At 30.7% G+C, this 20206-nt stretch overlaps 1 long non-coding RNA gene across 1 annotated transcript; it reads left to right on the top strand.

The window, feature by feature from the left end:
• The first annotated feature begins 8994 nt into the window (after positions 1-8994).
• LOC132755576 (uncharacterized) lies at positions 8995-10824 on the top strand. Its single transcript, XR_009629230.1, has 3 exons — positions 8995-9057; positions 9963-10007; positions 10342-10824. It is a non-coding gene; the product is annotated as an uncharacterized LOC132755576 (long non-coding RNA).
• Positions 10825-20206: the final 9382 nt, after the last annotated feature.

Raw genomic sequence — 20206 nt, 5'->3', positions numbered from 1 at the left:
GCAAAATATATAAAAGAGTCATTAAATTACAGAAATACTATTGTTAATTCTGTCAGATAAATTTGATTTATGATTATATATGTCTTTATTAAAGAATATATAAATTTCATTCAACATTTTTATGTATAGATTTTTTCTGAAGATATGTCTGCTATGTAAACATGTATATTTAATTATGTTTAAAACAGTTTATCCTCAACACTATAATATCAATTTTTGTTAATTTGAAATAACATTCTAGAATAATAACTAAAGTAACGTGACATTGTCTTTAAAGTTTGTTTTAATGCATTGGAAATTAGTATTGAAAATGTCTTGTAATGTATTGCAATGTATTATCACACTATGTATGATTATGATTATGTACTATGTACAAGTCGAAATAAAATTATGTTCTGTTCTGTTCTGTTCACAAAAAAATCATAACTACTTATAAGTAAAAATAAGCTAAAGTTATGAAGAATATTGAAAGAATAGGAATCTTTGTTTAATATCCAATGTGATTTGCATTTACATAATACTATGAATATATGGTAAATATGTTTATTTTTAGAAAAAGCAAAAGTTGAAAATACAAATGGTTCAAAAGACACGTCGTTAACTGCAGTTTTTGCAACTTTTTCTGCTATTGCAACCGTTGCACTATGTGTGTTGATATCGAAGATGGTTCTAGAGAAATTCTTTACAGCAAAAAGGTAAAACTGTTTTATCTAATGCTTAGAAATTAAATAAATCGTTCTATCACTCATAGTTTATCACTCACAGTGAGTGTGATATAGATTTGTCGATTTTCTGTGTTTCCTTGACTTTAAATTTATATGATTACAAAAATTGAAAATTCACATGAAAAACATAAGTTTTGTAAGTATATTACTCGATTCAAATAACATTTCACCACATAAATAATTGAGTTACTTTAAAATTGACTTATCTTTATGGCCTTAAACGAATTACGTAACCTTCTTTACGTGTTTCCCGCGCTTCATTGAAAATAGTCGAAAATTGCTGCTTTTTATGGAATACGCATTAAGTAAAAAAATCAGCAAGTATACTATTTCTTTCACATCGAAATTAAAAATATACACAATGCATTTTCAATTTCTCAGTGCAATATATTTAGTGTCTTTACCCCCAAAACCAACACATATCCTCTATTCAGTTATCGTTACAATATTTATTGAAACAAGTCCATTAATTGAAACAAGTCCAGAACTCATGTTTGTATGGAAGCATAAACCTGCCCTTTTTACTTGTGTCTTATGACTTTTGACTTGTGACTTGTGACTTATGACTTTTGACTTGTGACTTTTGACTTGTCTGTTGAACATGATAATTCGGCGCATTTTTGAATGAAATATGGCAGACAACGAGTTTTTACATAGAATATTTTTGTTCATTGAATTGTATCAGTTAATTTTAATATAATCTACGTTTTAAGTACTTTTCTCGATTTGTTATAGATTGCGTTTTTGTGTTTGAAATGTTGTGACAGTGCGTCTGATCATCTTTCCTATAAAGTACCTATGAGAGTGTAACCTTAAGTTAACTATTGCTAAACAGATTCAGATTTATGTAAACTATTAAATTTCTTCACAATGTGCATTCCAAGTTATAGATATTCATGTAATTCAGCTTTGGGTGTGTAGTTTTTTTCAAACGTACACACTGCATACAACTTATTTAAAACAACATTTATTTTACATGTAGTAACATAAGCTTAATATGCTATGCACCGTAATTCAATTTGTTATCGTTGTTGTTTGTCATTGTTTGATCATCGTATGTAGTTTAATAATAATTGAACTTTTTGGATTTTATATTGATAGTGAAATAAAGTAAATATCAGCAAAATCTTAGTAAAGAGGAGAGACAATGGTATATGTTGTTATTTTGGAACAAAGGGAGGTGTAGTTGTATGGGTCGTTGTAAGGTCCAATAAAACGAGGGTAGTTCGAAAAGTGTTGTAACTCGACTTTTTCTGGAAAACTATTAGAGAAAGAGATGTTATAAAAAGTTTTATTGCTAGTTTATTTATCTTCGTGCTATACAACCATATAATGTTGCGAAAATCAATGCACGGTGCATATCAGCAATTCATATATCAGTAGTGGGTATGGTTTATATACTGGGCAAAAAATCGAATGGTATCTGCAAGATTTAAGAAAGAAAAAAATACGTAGTCTTCAACAGAAAGAACATTCTTTAATGTGCAAAACAAATCTTTATAATATCTTTATTGGTTTTCCAGAAAATGGTCATGTGGCAATAATTTTCGAACATCTCTTGCTTTGTTTATATGTTCCTTCTATAGTTTAAAAAAATGAAACAATTAGTTTCAGAATAAAAAGTGAAATCTTTGAGGTATTTTTCTTTGCAACCAAAAACACCTTTGCATGTACCTTATTAAGTAAGTTGCTTGCCAATGTGAGACATACTACTGCCAATGATGCCGTGCCAACGTGCCAACATGACACAAAAATGCACCACAATTTGACAATTCATGAATTGGCCTCTGAGACCTTTGCCATAGAAAGAGGGACCTGGGCGTGCAGCACAATTTCTTTTTATATTGTAAATTTGGCTAGGCTATTTGAACATCCCATCATCATTTAATCCTTAAACAAAATGTTTTACAAAAATGTGACCTTTGACCTCTAAGTTTGACATTGACCTTGAAGCGAGGAATCTGTGTGATGTCAAAACATCTGGTAGAAGTGAACATTTTTGCCAGGTTATATGAAAATCCAATCATCGGTTGAAATGACTTATATTCGAGACACGAAAACGTAACACCAAGCAATGTGACCTTTGACCTTCTAAGTGTGACATTGACCCATTGACCTTGGACCTTCAAACTTATAATGTAAATGCACCTTCATGAGTTCTACATACCACATCCATTATTCTGTTAATTGTCAAAAGGTCACATTGTGGTAACGATGACCAACAAGTGCAAAGACTTTAAATGGTCATATAATCTAAGTGCTTTGATCTTAAACTTTCTAATATATATACACACTTTTGTTTGGTAATGTGACACTGGCACCATTGACTTTGTTACTTTAAAATATGTGTGGCAGGCATTACTTACCATGTCGCATCATCATCTGCCTGTTTGAATATTGTTGATGTTATCTGTTTTGAAAAAATTTAAAGAGACTCGGATACTTTGTACTTTTGTTAATGAAACAGGAGCAGGCACGGGCGAACTTTGTTCTAGACATACATTTATAATTAAACTTTTCAGTTGACCTAAAGTCATCGTCATGTTGTAAGATAAACTAGAAATGATATATGTTGTTTGGATTGGGACTTGTCTGTCAAATTTGGTCGGACACATTGATTGATGAATTTCCAAGTACATGTATTTTTAAATAGATTACATCAACAATCTTACAACAGCATACGTGGGCGCGCCATGGTAATAAAAATCTCGAAACAAAGTAATCCCTCGGAATAAGCCATATCTGCAATTCTCGTATTTTTATATGCAAAACACAAATGTCATTGACTGATCCAGTTTTGAGTTTCTTGTGATTAATCCAAAACACCAAGCTCATTATTGTCATGATTGAAATATTTATTGCGAATACATGTACAAGTGTATATAAGTACGCTACTACTCTGACGTTTAGCCATTTTATTGAATTTGAGGAGCGGACATTAACAAAAGTTGTATATATCAACATAAGAATGATATCATAATTGATCAAAAAAGAAAAGAAATCACTGTCGATTATCAATGAGGATAGTCTATTAATGTTCCACAGAAAAAGGCTGTCTGCTGCCTTGTAGGAGTACCGGTTTCTCCACTGGATGGCAGACCGCTCGGGGCAGATATCTGCGGCACCACTGAGTGCGATATAGCGGTAGTTACCGGAATAGGTTCAGTAGTATCATCTATGTACATTAGTTGGAGGGATTTTGAAATAATTTGGCACAAACGTTCACCATCGTAAGAAGATGTACCCGGTATGCAGACACATCTCTAACCTTTAACGATAAAGGTCAATGTCAAGTATGGGTCAACACCAAATGTTGACATTTCAGACGAAGGCTGCTTTTGTCCAAATGAAATTTTGTTAAAACATCAAGGCTTAAAAATTTGGCTTAAAAAATAAAGAAGTTATAACAGATTAGTTATAAAACTGTCCAAGTGACCTTGACCTTCAACTCAGGGTTGCGGCTGTATATAGCGACACCTCGTCTCGTGATGGTGGCAGACCTGGGGTAACCATTAACTGTAATCATTGATTTTTCAATTGATTACATGATTACACTGTAATCATCATGTAATTGATTACCTTGCCCAAAACTGATTACATTAATTGTAATTAATCAATTACAGCTTAAATTCAGTCAGTAATTATGATTACATTTTGATTGACATTGATTACTTTCAGAATTAATAGGAAACTTTTTTTAAGTTCAAAGGATGTCTTTATTTTATATTATACAGTTTAACTTTTGTTTTTCAGTAATACAGTAAAAATCCTCAATTAGACTGAAAAAAGTGAATATTCTTATCATTGCTTACATATTTTAAGACCATGGTCTACTTTAGTCATTTTGTATGAATAAACAATATGTTTATTTATATGTACCTACAAATACATTATAAATAAAAGTTATCAAAGAATGCTTATTTAATATGATAAAAGGAAAACATTTTTCTGGAGAAATTTAACGTTAATTTTACAGTATCACTTATTATATGATGTACATAAATCAAATGAAAATTTAAATTTTCAAAAAATAAATGTGCTGAAAGCAACAAAGTACCACTCTAAAATTGACCTTCTCACCTTATTTCATACAATAACCTAATAATAACAGTTTTTCACACCTTGTGAAATCAAGTGTCATGCTAAAGAGCATTCAAGCAGATCATAGTAACAAATTTAAGATCTAGGTAGGTGTTGATTTCAATATCAGTGGTCTCAATAGTCACATTAAAATTAAAACAAAAATTTGGACTGATTAATTCTGGTGGTCTTAAAAGTGAATAAGTAGGTGGTTAAATCTGGATCATGAAACCATTGACTTAAAGAATCTTTTTAAAAATGGTCTTAATAGCAGGGTGGTCTCAATTCTGGGGTGGTCTAATGTACATTCAATGTAATCAATTATTAATCAATTACTCTCTTAAAGTAATTGTAATTCAATTGATTACAGAGGCAAATGTGAGTAATCAATCTTAATCAATTACAATAAAATCTGAAAGTAATTGTAATTTAATCAATTACTGATCAATGTAATCATCCCCAGGTCTGGATGGTGGACATTTGTGCCAAGTTATTTCAAAACCCACTCATTCATATAGAAGTGGACGTTTAACCTCTAAGTGTGACTTTGACCTTCAGTGCGGAAATGTGTCTTATACTGGGACACATCTTATGATGGTGAACATTTGTGCTGAATTATTTCAAAATCCTCCATCCATGTAGAAAGAACAAAGCGGTGACGAACAATTTCAACCCAGTTTGACAGTGTTGTGGATACATAATTACATACATTTGTTGTAGCTGTTTATATATTTACAGCTGTGTAGTCGTGTTGCATTGTCGTTTTAGTCGCAGGTTGTCTGCTACCCATACCAATTTATTGAGCTCGAAAAACAATTGCAGTGCCGTTTCAGCGTCATGTGCCATTTGTAAATCCGGTTTCAAGAGTTTAGCCAATTCTTTAAAGTCTTTATTTTTGTTCTTCGGGATTGAATACATCCGTTGACAACAAATTACGTCTAAGAGCGAGGTTTGGTGCACCATTAACCGGTTTAAACTCCCCAGTAGTCATTATTATGCTGCTGACCGTTCCAAGGCGGCGCCCCTCTGTGTTCCTCAGATGTATGTCTATGTTGTTTTATACTGTTTTGGTGACACTTTTGCTCGTGTCTCTTGTTGTTTCTCGTCTACGGTAAGTATCTTCCCTTTGTCCCTGGTTTATATTTATTTTATTCTTCCCCCCCCCTTCCCCGTGTCTCATGTCCCCTTCCCCTGAGCCTTTTGACATTGTGGGCCTTATATTAAATCATTTATTTGTTTTGTTTTATTTCCTTTTAAGTTACTTATCATGTATTCTGATGTGTTGGTTTGCCTGCCCGTGCTCTGCCTTATGCCCTGTCCTGTTTTTCTTTGGGGTCCTCCTGGGCTCCTTGCCGCTGGCGCTTGTTGCTGGGTCGGGTGGGGGCTGCGTTTATTGAATGCCGCCTTTCCTTGTCGATCTTGTCTATCATATTGTATATCAACATTTGTACCGAAATCTTGACTATCAAATAGTTCGGGTAAATAGAACATTACGTCAGGTTTTCTATATTGAGCTGGTTATTCTTTTGGGGTCTAATAGCGTGAGTATTCCAGTTTTGAGCAATTCGATCAAGTTGTGTTGGAATTAGATCCATGAAGCAACATTTCAGATTTAATTTAACAGAGTGGACTGGGTCGAGTTTATCATATCGTCAAGAATCTCGCAAGTCTTTTAAAAAAAGCTACGCCACCACTGTAAATCTTCTTGTGCCTTTTCAAATGACTTCAGGGAATTAAAAAAATACTTTGGAATGAGGTATGGATTATTGTTTGTATCCGATACCTCTAGCCAGATCAGTCTTCTACTTAATCTATCAATAATACCATGGATACAAAATCCAAAGGGTTTTAACTTGCAATAACCATCTAAATGCCAAACATAGTTGGGACCTTTCGCACAATAAACACTCCTTTTGAGGCGATAGGTTCTTCTCAGATCAGATGAGTGCCCTCAGGATCTAAAATCTTCATTACCTCCATAACTTCCTGATGAGTTGTCTTCACATTATGATTAATTTGTAGCCGTTGCCACAAAAACCTATAACCCATAGTTTGTCCACAAGTATTCAGCTCTTTGTGAATGGTATTAATAACTGTGGGGTTGTAATCCCCGACTTTTTAGGTAAAACTTCTTTAGGAATCTATATAATTGCCGCATTGACAACAAAATTTTATGTATATTTAATAAAAATCATAGAATATCGGTGTATTTGAAACCAAGTTTGAAATATTCAATAATAAGTTCGGACCTCTGATTCAAAGTTTGCTTTAGCAAAAAGGTTGGTACAACACACATCACCACATAAAAAAGTGCCAAAATCATTAATATTATGAGCCCAATCTTCATTTTTATTTCTGTTCATCTATATCAGTATCTGTAAAGTATATAAAAAAAGTGTTAACAGTCAGGATGATTAGTGCAAATAACAACAATATATCTGGTACTATATGTTCTAGCATAGTGTAAAGAAACATCTAACATTAATTGTCCATTTTTTAATTTTTTTTTTTCAATCTTTAACTCGTATGTCAAGGGTTTGCTTTGGATAATATATAACATAATTTATTTAGGTATGATAGTGCAGAAAGGTTGGAGCTTACAGACACTCTCTAGAATCTCTTAAAGCACCAGCTAGCACTAACCTAGCAGGCAGGATTTAAACCTAGACTGCCAGCAAATCCTCCTATCATAAGTCAATTGTGTGAACCACTCAGTCAGCCTGCTACCCTGAGCGACACTATGCGCTAGTTAGCAAATTGATTAATGTGAATATATATTTTAAAATTAAAAAATCCATCCACCCTCGAATGCATCAGATACATGTACTATCTTAATTTACAGGCTATGTACAGATTCCACAACCGTCATTAAAACAATAAATTTTAAGAGAATCTACACGTGAGAGAGGTTTGTATAACACTTACATTTTGAATAAAACAGAACAAAGGTCGACAATACGAACTGTTGAGCAGCCTTCAAGTCGCAGCTAATCCAGATGATAAAATACGATTTTAGAAGAGACTGTGTTATAAAACGCCCTAATTAAATGGGAAAAATGTTCTAGAATATAAAGCGTTTTCGTCTGCCATATTTCATTCGAAAACGCGCCAATTTATGTCAAACAGGTAAGTCACAAATCAGAAGTCAAAAGTCACAAGTCATAAGTCGCAAGTCATAAGACACAAGTTAAAAGGGCAGGTTTATGCTTCCATATGTTTGAGTATTCCTTCACGTTTTGTTTCATAATTACAAAATATTTTTATGATCTGCACTCAATATATGTATAATTGAATTTCAGAAGACGAGAGGATACTATTGAACTAAGCGCCACAACCGAAATACCGAATATTTCAAATAGTTGTAAGTATGAATATTTCTTTGAATAATTCTTTTGCTTAAACTAAAAAAGATGCAAGCAAGTAAAAAAACCGTTATAATATGACATTTGTTAATTGACAATTTTATTAATTGCAATATCAATGCATTTAAAATAGACTTTTAGAAAATCAGTGAACATATTGAAATTATTTACTTGAAAAATCAGTAAATGAACTAGAAATGGGTTAATAAAATATTCCTTAATTCATATGATGACAAATAATTTATTGCGTGAGTTATTATTCTAAGATCTAAGTATTCTGGGAAGGATTAATAACTCAGGCTTATGTAACTGTAAATTCAATCGGACAGTAATAAACCAAGGGTCACAATATTTTTAATTTGGACCAATACTCGGGCCAATTTGTTTACATGCTGACAATTACTTATAGAAGTTAAATAGCTTTACAATTTATCCCGCTAATATTTCATGCGACAAGTCTTTAAATGATGTTTTGCTTAATAAGGGGTTATAACTTATCAAATAAATGCTCGCAAAAATACCAAAGTAAGTTCAAATGTCAACGACTATTCTAAGAAGGTTCTACATTTGGAGATACATGCATCGCAAACCTGTCTATGTATGGAGAGCGTGACAGACTGACAATGGAAAATGTATGAATGTACGTTTCTGAAGGTAAATCTAAATGCTAGCCCCAATGCATCCGAAAAAGTATCGGGGTACTAAAGTAACAATTTTCCTATAATTGAATAAAACGAAGGTTTATTCCAATTATTAAAAAAAAACAGTAACAGAAACAATTTTTTTTAAAAAACCTTGTACATTAATATCGAATATATCAACTAACATTTCAGATGGACTTGTAGAAAACGTAAACGTAAAATACGAGACACTGGATAGAACGCAACTTAGTAAGACAATTAGTGCTTAATAGTTCAATATTATTATTTATCTTGAAGTATTTTAACCAGAATATACTCTTATTAAAATAATCTTTCTATTCCAATAAGAGCAACAAATAAATAAAGAATAATAAGTATTCAGTATCTGTCTTAAAAACATAGATCCTAATCGGGACATTTAAAATCATTATTTTAAAGGAACTCCACTGAGGTTTATAAGCCTAAAAACATAAAATTTTAATTTTTCACATAGATAAACATGAGCACTTAAAACAGAAATATAAATAAGATATAATTAAGAAATATACAAGAAATTTATTGAAAATCGTATGTTTGTGCTATTTTCAGTCCGATTTGAGTGAAAAGCGTTTAAACGCTTTTCAATTTTGGGTCATTTTTCACTATTATAATAATTATTCTGGAAAAACAGAGCGAGCTAATGATCTGAAATTTTTGCACATAAGTTATTGGTATAGATCTACATCAAATGGAGTAATAATCTCAAAAAAATTATTTCCAGTCCAGTCATGTCAAAAAACCGCAGTGGAGTCCTTTTAAATTTATGAACATCATACGAATGCAACTAAATTTATAGAAGAATATTTGTTACATTCCGAATTGGTGTTTGACATATGCACGAAATCCTAACTACAGTACAGCAAACAGACATTTAACGATTTTTTTTATTTATTATCAAAGACTGTTAAATGATACATACCAGCTATAATAATAAGAATATGATCAATATTCTGTTTAAAATGGTTTTTCGAATGCTATTTCTTGTTACACTTTGATTTTAAAAAAGTTAATTTGAATTTTGAATTTCCAGAAATGAAATAATACAATAATTTTGCTATGTTTCTATAGAATGTATTTATAAATATTAAATTAATAAGTTTTGAACATATTTTTAGCTGATGATCACATGTACGACTCACCAAACGTCCATGGATCGGGAGGTAACAACTATTCCGTTATTTTTATGTAAACATTTCTGCTTGCGCATTGTAAATTTTCACCTAGCTTTCATAAAGATTTGAATACATGATGATACGCCAGTCCATGTCTAGTTTTTGTATGTTTATGAATTCCAAAAGATTCTGTAGCAGTTTGTTGTTATTGCATTGCTTTCTAATCCTGACCTTCATAAAGAGAGAGGAACTTTAATTAAGAAACTGCAGAATGAAATAACATTCTTTTTTTTTCTATTTCTTACCATTGATATTTTTCGTCATGATATTGAATTCTTAAAGTTGTTATAACTCTTAGAGCAAACAAATCAAATATTTTCAGATACAGATACTGCTGGATGCGGAAATTACGTGAACGTTTTACCGTGAAAAATGTTGAACAACATGCTGATGTCTTTGAAGAAGAAAACACATCATAAAGGATATAATATTATGAAGATTCGACGTGGATTATATATTTTTTGTGCCTTTTTTACTTTCTGTTTTTGTATTTTGATATAAATAACTTCAATAAAATATTATATAGTGTACTGCGATATATGCGTTACAAAATTTAACATGAACCCTTTATAAAAGTTTCACTGCTTTTGATTAACTCACTTTAAAGAGTCACATTTACAAGCCTAGGAAATAATAACACGTATATATGGAAAACACAACTTTCATCTTTAATGTTTAAAAGCAATCAATAAAGATCGATTTCTTTCTTTCTGTTTGTTTATGTTATTCTTGATTGATATAAAATCCATATTGGAAATCTGTAGATAATACATTTTCGATGTCCTTCAGCGTCTAAAATATTCCCTGTATTACACACAAAATCATATATATATATCTATGTATTGTCCAGGTCAAGTGCAATTTAACTAGCTAGGCGACCTTGTTTGGTCTAAGATAACAAACTAACAACACAACACATAGGTTGAATGAAATAGGGCATTTATTAAATGCCATTAATGACAAATGTTACATAATAACAAACATGGTATGTACATATTTATATCTAAATGACCAAACTGGGTGGTAAATATATATATTTATGAGAAAGATATCGATATAGATGATATTTCGTAGGTGTGTTTCATGAATTATTTCCCTTTATTTGTAACGATCCAATTTAATGTTGCAACGAATCGAATAAACATTTTTGTTATTTCTTCTTTAAATTGTACGTATTTAATTAATTAAGCTAGTGCTATTGATATACCAATAGCAGCAGTCTTTTAATTATACTTTTGTGATTAAATGAAAAAGTTCAACAACATTATGAGTTCGTCTGTTTTTTATGACATTAAAACAAGCATGTAAGGTAATAACTTTAAATTTTTTTAATAAACCCGTTGGATTAAAATACACATTACCACGTTTAAGCCAATACTCAATATATGTACTCAGTTGAAATTTGCCAAAACAATTGTAACAAATACAGATGCGATTGATTTTAATTTTGCTTAATTTACACATTATTTCTGTTATGTTCAAAAAGTATGATCAACATATAATTATCAAATATAATCTCATTTAAACGTACGGTTTTATAAGAAGTGTTATACTTACGAATTTAAGTACTGCATAGAAGCATTCTTTTTTCTCAAAAATATCTAATAATACCTTCTATTTTATCATTCACAGGCTGTTTTTTGTGGGTTATGAACATGCCCAAACCCCACTCTGCCACTGTCAATTATCGGTAGCTTTAAACATTGTGACAATTATATACCATTTGTGTCAATCATAAAAGGTGTCCTGGTTTAATGTTCACATTAATTAAAAAATTTCAAATTACAATAATTTTTGTAGCAATCAACATGTCAGACTGAAAACCGTAAAGGGCCAAGTTATTCTTGAAACGAATTTGGCTCTATAATTTCGCTGTTGTTTTCCATTCTCAGCAATACACCTGAGCTGAATAAACGGTCGACAGAATGCCGAGGAACTATCCCTATTTTGCTTTGTCAAGACGCAAAAATTAATTTTTAACATCCAAATTTTGTTTTGGGTATCATACTATAGATTATAAACAAGTGTAAATTTAAACTTAGTTTATGAAAGGGGTTTCCGTCTATGTGTCTGCAATCTTTACTTAAATAAGCCTTAATTGTATATTGGCTTTCCATGAGGAAATGTTTTTCAAAACAAGTTAATGAATAGAAAAGAAACATGTACTTCACTTGTACGTAACATAGTAAAAGTTATCTGATACAAAATAAGGGTTCAATGAACGGGCTAAATCAAACCGAGCCTTCAACATTTTCAATTATGCCATGTTTGGCTTCTTTAGGAATTCTAATTTTCTCTATTTAAGGTCTGACCCCAAGTACATGTCACCTTATTTGGTATTAAATTATTAAAATTTTGAAATAAGCAAACGTTAACTAAAATTATATATGGAATGATATTCTCGGCCTTCTTGGTCAACGATTTTATTATTTTAAGAAGCTTATTTGAATATCAGATTTTAACGCATGGTCGAATAAGGAGAGCGACGTACACTAAATGCAACCGCTAAAGATACACAGCCACACAGGGGCATCGTTAATATACAACTTAAACAATAAGACGGAAACAAGGGGTGAGCATGGAGAGGACGCTAATTAAGAACTTTACAAATCTTGTCGTTTGTTGATCATACGTGACGTAAATTTTACTTCCTCATTACTGATTGTAATCGTTAATATACTACACTGCCCCTGTTGCTGTAAACAAATCCAAAATTATAATTAAGACATCGGGATAAGATTATTGTAAAAAATACATTGATAAATGAGTGAAGGTTATTTAAGTCACGAAGATGAACATACTTTGTAAGCGGTTAAATATTTCTATGTAATGTTAAAGGATGTTTCAAATTTATGCTCATAATTTTAACTGAATTTTACGCATTCATGATATTTTAATAATAAACTTATTTTGTAGCAATACTTTCGATAGCAGCTATTCATTTTAGATGTAAATTTTTTTTATTCTATGTATTAGATATATTATCATTTAATAACTTATTAATTCTCTGGACATAGCCAATATTCATGTATATACGCATATCAATGAAGAGATAGAACCTTCGCAAAAAAGAAGAAAAAAAAAAGATAAAAATGTTTTATGATATGCATTTCATGAATGAATTGAGGATTCATCAGGAAACTGTTCAGGACATTGCAGATTGAAGCATATATTGCTCACTATTATGACTAAATCTACACCTTATATAATGATTTTTCTTAAAGATAAATAAGACGTACATACTTGATTGTTTAAACGTATTCTGATATGATCTAAATAACATTTTGTGTAATTACTACAAGGGAAATATTTTCTGTAATTAGCTACAGTAAAAACAAAAACTTCAGCAGCACGAATAATTTCCCTTTAAAACATTGTAATTTTAAAACACAATTTAAAAAAGTAAGCAAACAATGAAAAATAATATCATTAAAACAAAAACAGATAAAAGAAGATAAATATAGACCTGACAATGCCAATGTGCAGGAAACAAATCCAACACACACTAACATAAACCTACAAATTACCTTAATACGTGATATTATAACCATAATCACATCAGTATCTATTATATCTATAATTTCATTATGAATGAAATAATGTTTAAAAAATAACTATTAACATTATCATTTTATTGCAATGGGGTGGGTGGAGACACTTAACAGAAGTGATTCATTGAAATCGAAGTCTTTAGATAGAAAAAACATGTAAATATAAGTAAGCATTTTGCAATGAATTATTATATCAAAGTCTTATTTTTTCCTTTTTTTACTTTGAATCGTTACTGTTATACCATTTGAATTCAAACCCACATCAGTGGACAAGTGGTTTGAAATCAATGACCTAACTTCTCGGTATCGGACGCCCCTATGTATAATAGTAATGAATATACAAAGTAAATGCCAGTAGATGCCAGTATAAAGGCATCAAGCAATTCATGTTGACGCAAATTGTAATTATGCCACAATTTTAACGAAACGATGTAAATTTATGTATACAATCTACCAAAATATGTATTATGAATCTTTGTCGTCTCTCCATAAGGAATCTTAGAGTGTTTTTTATGACGACAAATAATTTGTTTCAATACTTTTCAGTATGGAACCAAAGTTGCGTTACACCTGAAGATAGCTATAGTGTATGCTGTGCTAGTTCAAGATGGTAAAGTGTGTGTGGTTTCTAATGCATGTAAAGATAGATGTACAGATGGTCTTAGAGGTACTCGATGCTATAAGCTTTGCATTTTTACTTGCAAATCTTGCGATAGTTACGTAACCTACTGTAATTCATGCTTTGACGGATTTTTGTAGGATCGAACATTGATTTAAGACTGAGTGACCTCCTTATCGGTAAAATATGTATTTTTGATACTATGTGCCCTAAAAGCCTCTTGTAGTATCCACTCGTTGTAGATATTTCATTTGTCATGAAAATTGTATTGCAATTACACTGGATGCATAAAGTGCAAACCAGGGTTTTGTGGCACAAGTGATTTATGCATTTATGAAGAACTGTTTAACTGTTCTGTGTACATGGTCTGTAATTATTGTAAAGGGGGATTTTATATCGATGATATCATTGTATTTTTGTTTCGGATAAACACAACAATTGGACTTCAAACCCGATCTGTAACTTTTGACGATCCTCTGTGCTTTAATAAATTAAACACATAGAGGAATATCTATTTACCCGTTGATGTTTTACGCAATATAATGTACTAATCAACCAATTCAACACGTTGCGTAAAAAAGTCGTATGTAAATTTAGTTGCTGGCAGCGTTAATTATGTTAAAAAATCAGCGACTATTCAAATGTTTTAATTCATTTCCAATGACATTTTTGATAAACTTTAGAAATTAATAAAAAGTCCGTAAACAGTAATAAAGATGTGCTTTTCCGCAGCTTCCATGGCTTCAGTTTTACGCCGGTTCCCTTATGTTTGGTGAAAAAGGACAACTTTGTAAATTTATAAAATTTACTTTCGATTATATATCAAAATAGAATTTATATGAATATTATTGTGAAATCCTTCGGCAGGATTCATAGACTTCGATATTCAGTTCATTATCTGTATACTTAATATACATAACTGTATACTTAATTTTATAATACATATTTAAAACAGAAATATATGTTCTCTGCTACGATTAAAAGATTTATTATGTTGAAGATAAATCCGTACTAATTTGGTACCAACATTTAAATATTTAATACGTGCTATATTCTCTTTATAAATTTAGTCAATTATCGTCCAGAATATTCACATAGTCCCCTCTATTACATTGAGCATTAATGACTTAGATACATTTCGATTAATAATAAATTGTATAATTAAAGGAGTTGAGGTCACCATAAGGTGGTATAAAACGCTCGGTAAAAAGGTAAATGAGATGAAATATTTATTAAAAATATGACAACAGTAAAATAACGTTGTTCATATAACCTTATTGTCGTTTTTTGAAAGAGATTTTATATATACAATCTCTATTATTTAAAACTCATGAAGGTTGGTAGTAAACAGAATACAATTTTCCATAACAAAATATTCCAATGCTCTTTGTTAAAAGATTTTATACGATCTAGGTAATCTGTGGCTACTCTTGTCATAATATAAAGGAATAAATTTGCAAACAATAGAAATCCCATATATACTTTGAAATATCTACTCTAATTAATTACATGCATCGGAGTTTGCATACTTTGTCAGATTGAAAAAACAAGAATAATTTAACAGCTTCACTTTGTGTTGTTTAAATTCAGATCAGAAATAATAGAAAAAACTTCATTTTTAAACTTAAAGGAAGTGACTCGGAAAGGCTTAAAGTAAAGTGGATTAGTCAGGCTTGAGAAAATGCTCAATAAGGTTTTAAGTTAATCTTTATTTTCAGAAGAGGCTCAATAAGACTTAAAGTGAAAAGCTTCATTTTTGGAAATGGCTAAAAAAGGCTTGAAGTAAAGCTTAAAGTTTGGAAGTGGTTCGGTTAGGCTTGAACTTAAATTCCAGTTTTGGAAATGGGTAAGACGCTTAAAGTAAAGCTTCACTTTTGGAAGTGACCAGTAAGGCGTGGGGAGTAGTTCGATAAGGTTTGAAATGACATTTTATATTCTTTAGTGGCTCGCTTAGACTACATTTCAAGTTGTATATATCTATAATAATTATATATATATAATTGTTTCAAAAGGAAACCCAAATGAAAAGCTTGAATGATTTCAACGTATTATCTCTTTCTGCAAGTAATTATATAATAAATAGGCATATGAATCTTGTATTGCTTTATAAAAATCATCCTTGTCACAAATATATTTTTATTTATGCTTTACGCATTAAAAGAAGATCATCATGACTGGTATTTCAATGTGCAAATAATTGTTGAAAATGATCGCCTCAATGTTGTTAAATCATTCTAGTTATGCATAAGTATACCATACGTATGACGAGAAGCCTAAATAAAGTCATCATATTTATTCAAAGTTTAAAAGAGTTTTTTTTTATTTATTCAAATTTATTATATGTTTTAATAAAGTAACAATCGTCTGTTTACCAAATAAGTATTAACTCTACTTCCTGATTACCGTGTATCACAGTCTGAACAAATTTAAAACTTACAACTTTAAGTGAAAACATCGGAGCAGACGATAGAGAATTGTTAAGAATCAATGAATTAATGAATCAATATATTTTTGGAATTATTTTAACTACTAATTATAGGAAGTGGGATTCACGAAAATGAACAGACTCTGGAAGACGGTATGTTTTATCCAAAATTCATTTATATACATTTTTTAAATTCTACGTGATGTTAAATAATGTTTGTAGTGTGGCTGTCATATTTTTTGCTCCCTCATCGGAAGCTTTATATTGTTCTTATTTTCCAGGTGAAAATGCAAAAGGATTACAAAATCAGGCACATTAAAGTGGATACATCTGCAATGGGCACATTTTCCATAATCATTTCAAATATTGATAAAATCAATACAAATGTATCACTTGGTTATTCTTATGGAACTTTGCTTGAAGAAATGTCGATAACATTTAAGTGATGATCATTTATATCATGAATAACAATATTTTGTGCTTGAACACTTTATTATCTGCAATATAAATGTAAAAAAATAATGTATCTCACATTTGCCAGCAACTTCTATGTATAATTTAGACGGGGTTTGTAATACTATCAAAACATTTATTCATAGTATTATGGTTCAATGATTTTTGGCAGAGTTATGCCCCTTTCACTTTGAAAATAATATAAAATTTTCAGTTTCCGTACATTATCTCCCCAACGGTATTACACATTCAACTCAAATTTGACATATGGATACATCAAAAGAATGCGCAGATCAACTATGAATTTGGTCATGGTTTTATTATTTTTGGCAGAGTTATGCCCCTTTTATTTTGAAAATTATATGAAATTTTCAGTTTCTGTTCATTATCTCCCAAACGGTATTACACATTCAACTCATATTTGACATATGGATAAGTCAATCAAATTTAAATAGTCATGGATTGATGATTTTTGGCAGAGTTATGCCCCTTTCACTTTGAAAATAATATGAAATTTTCAGTTTCCCTTCATTATCTCCCCAACGGTTTTACACAGTCAACTCAAATTTGACATATGGATACGTCAAGGGATTGGACAGGTGAAGTTCAAATTTGGTCATGGTTCAATGATTTTTGGCAGAGTTATGCCCCTTTTATTTTGAAAATGATATAAAATTTTCAGTTTCCGTTCATTATCTCCCAACGGTATTAAACATTAAACTCAAATTTGACATATGGATACGTCGAAAGAGTGTGCAGATCAAGTTCGAATTTGGTCATGGATTGATGATTTTTGGCAGAGTTATGCCCCTTAAACTTTAAAAACAGGAAATTTTCAGTTTCGGTTCATTATCTTTCCAACAGTTGTACATATTCAACTAAAATTTAACATATGGATATTTCAAAAGAATACACTGGTCAAGTTCGAATTGGTTATGGTTTGATGAAAGCTGACAGAGTTATCCCTTTGAAAAAAGAAAAGAAAATTGTTCCGTTTCCGTTCATTATCTCCCCAATGGTTGTACACATTCAACTCAAATTTGACATACGGAATAAGCAGTTCAAGTTTGAATTTGACCATTGTTCAATGATTTTGGACGAAGTTGTCTCTCTTAAATGTTGGAAAAATTTTGAATTTTAAGTTTCAGCACTCATACTTTTGTTTGTAGTCATTATTTTGGCTACAAATTTACAATTTACAAAAGGTTAACTTGAACTTTGTATAAAAATGGTTTTTGTTTACATGTAATAGTTTTAAAGGCTTTGAACTTGAAATGAAAAAAAAAAAAAATAGTTTGTGCAAACAGAGTTGGAACTAAATATTATAACATCTGTATTTTGGCTGCATGCGGGCGCATCCGTGGCGTGATGACACATTTCTAGTTTATTTTTTTTGAATTGCATTGTTTTTTAATAAATGTAGATTAATAACACATAAGCAATATGCCAATGCACGGGTAAATGAACAAGTACGTTAATCAATTACTGAAACTGCACTGGTTTGAATAAGATCAACATTTTATCACCACTTATGTGTCGTCATCACTTTTTGTAAGCTCACTAAATTGCTATTGATATGCACACGCATAAACAACCAGAATCTGTAAATGCGACGATGAAAAAAGTGAATATGCAACAATGCGTAAACACAATAATTTGATACTGTTGGTTCTTTTTGCAGTTTTGCAATTTCTCGCGAAAAGTAAAAAAATACAAGATGTGTTTTGCGAAAATACGACAAATTCAACGTTTTGTATTATCGCAATTTTTGTGTCGTCTTTTTGTTTTTTGTCTGGAAAGTACGAAAACATGTAGATACGACATAGTTCTTGACTTTGAGTTATTGTATTGTTGGGTTTTGTGGTGAAAAAATACGATATTTCGCAAATTATCCATCATATCTTAATAAACTGATGTTGATATTATTCAAAGACCCTTATATAGTACAAAACATAATCCTGTCTAGTTATACGCTATTGCAGTTGAAACATGATTTTACTTTTAAAATTATGTTTATGTGCCATATATTTTTTTCCTCAAAGCTATATATTTTCTGTTTCAGGTCTTATTAGTTTATGTAATATGCTGTCTTGGCAATCACAGATATTTTGTATATGGCAGTATGTATATTTTTTGTAATTTTATAAGATATAACAGTATTTCATAAATGTTTTACATTTTCTTAAGGATATACCTACGGCACTGTCCAGGACATAACATAATTGTTAATATAAATGTTGCAACCTGATCTCGTCCGAATACAATGCTTATTTCATAAAGAATGTACAAACCTTTTTGTTTAAACATGATACGATAAAGTCATAGTAACATTTATAAATACACGTTTACTTATTTAGTCAAATGAGAAATATTATTTCGTAACACGCACCCGGAAGAAATTCAAACAGTTAACAACGAATAACATCGTTTAAAATATATTCCTGAAGAACGCGGAAAAAACGGCAAAATAAGTAAGTTGCATAGAGCAATAAAATAAATAAGATAACATCAATTCACTCAACTTACCGATCACCAAACATCGTCTCTTAATTTTTCATAACAATCAGATATCTACACTTTCTTTCAATTGCAAAACTTCTCGTATCTAAGTATTCAACGAGCAATAAATGTAATTCAATGTGTAGAAGCAATGACAGTCATCAACCAGATAAGTAAAAAAACACACGTTCGTCAGACGTTTTTTTTTAAATAATCCATGTTTTCCAAATCCTAGCCGATTCCACGTATTCTTTTGTTTGTGTAACAATCTTCGAAAACATTTCTTTTCTTTTGCATAAGTGTAAAATTGTTATATTCAAATCAAATTAACACATATTCTTTCCTCGCATCAAAAAATACAATTAAAAATATGGTACGACCTGTCGCTACGACCTATAGCTTGAAATGATACATCCGCCCTGTTCAATAGATGTAGAAGATTGTTTAATAAATGCATAATTTTAGCGCCATCTTACGTTGATTTTTTTAACCTATTGTAAGTGGTAATAACAGGTTTTATTATTCAATTTATATGAAAGAATTATCATTTGAACTGCAGCACAAAATCTCTGCGAACACAAAAAAGAGAAAAACAATCAGATTTAAAAATAAACAAGAAAGGATGTAAACAATTTTTATT

The sequence above is a fragment of the Ruditapes philippinarum genome, unplaced genomic scaffold (genome assembly GCF_026571515.1).
Source record: "Ruditapes philippinarum isolate M1 unplaced genomic scaffold, ASM2657151v2 ctg5851_1_1_1_1, whole genome shotgun sequence".
NCBI classification, from domain to species: Eukaryota; Metazoa; Mollusca; class Bivalvia; order Venerida; family Veneridae; genus Ruditapes; species Ruditapes philippinarum.
Note: the sequence above shows the minus strand (reverse complement) of the source record. Positions and strands in the feature narration are given on the sequence as shown.